Here is an 840-nt window from a genome sequence, read left to right on the forward strand (position 1 = left end):
CTGGTACACTCTGGTACACACTGGTACACTCTGGTACACACTGGTACACTCTGGTACACACTGGTACACTCTGGTACACACTGGTACACTCTGGTACACACTGGTACACTCTGGTACACACTGGTACACTCTGGTACACACTGGTACACTCTGGTACACACTGGTACACTCTGGTACACACTGGTACACTCTGGTACACTCTGGTACACTCTGGTACACTCTGGTACTGTTGACTGGTTCCTCACTGAGTTCCAGTTCCACTGTGGTTCTATAACCAAGAAACAAAACATTTCTTCCCTAAAACAAACCTGTCATCTCGTTGGTCTGGTCACGTGACCCACCCACCTTAGTCCCATCCAATGACAGCAGCCGTGGTCGTACCACAGACTGTGTTGACAAACACAAGAACAATTTCAAATTCAAAGCTTTTCTCCAGCACAGAAACATCAGGTGGTCACAGATTATTAATCCGACTCTTTCATCCTCTGTGTCGTCGTCGTCGTCACAGCAGCAGGAACACTTTGACATTTTCAATTTTTATTTCTGAAATGAAAAATGTTCTTCCAAAGATTGTCTGGACCAGAGAGTGAGAGATCAGGTCACACACACACACACACACACGGTGGAGGAGGTGGAGGAGGTGGAGGAGGTGGAGGAGCGTGAAGATGTGTCTGGAACTTTCCATCAGCACAGATTACATGCATGTAGAGCAGGTCAAAGAGAGTGAGGAGAGAGAAGAAGAAGAAAGTGTCAAATAAAGAGGGAGGAAATCAAAAAGGGTGAGGTCTGATTGGAGGGAGGGGGAGAGAGGGGGGGGGGGGGGCAAGCGCTGATGGAAGC

The sequence above is a fragment of the Cynoglossus semilaevis genome, chromosome 8 (genome assembly GCF_000523025.1).
Source record: "Cynoglossus semilaevis isolate Cse_v1.0 chromosome 8, Cse_v1.0, whole genome shotgun sequence".
NCBI classification, from domain to species: domain Eukaryota; kingdom Metazoa; phylum Chordata; class Actinopteri; order Pleuronectiformes; family Cynoglossidae; genus Cynoglossus; species Cynoglossus semilaevis.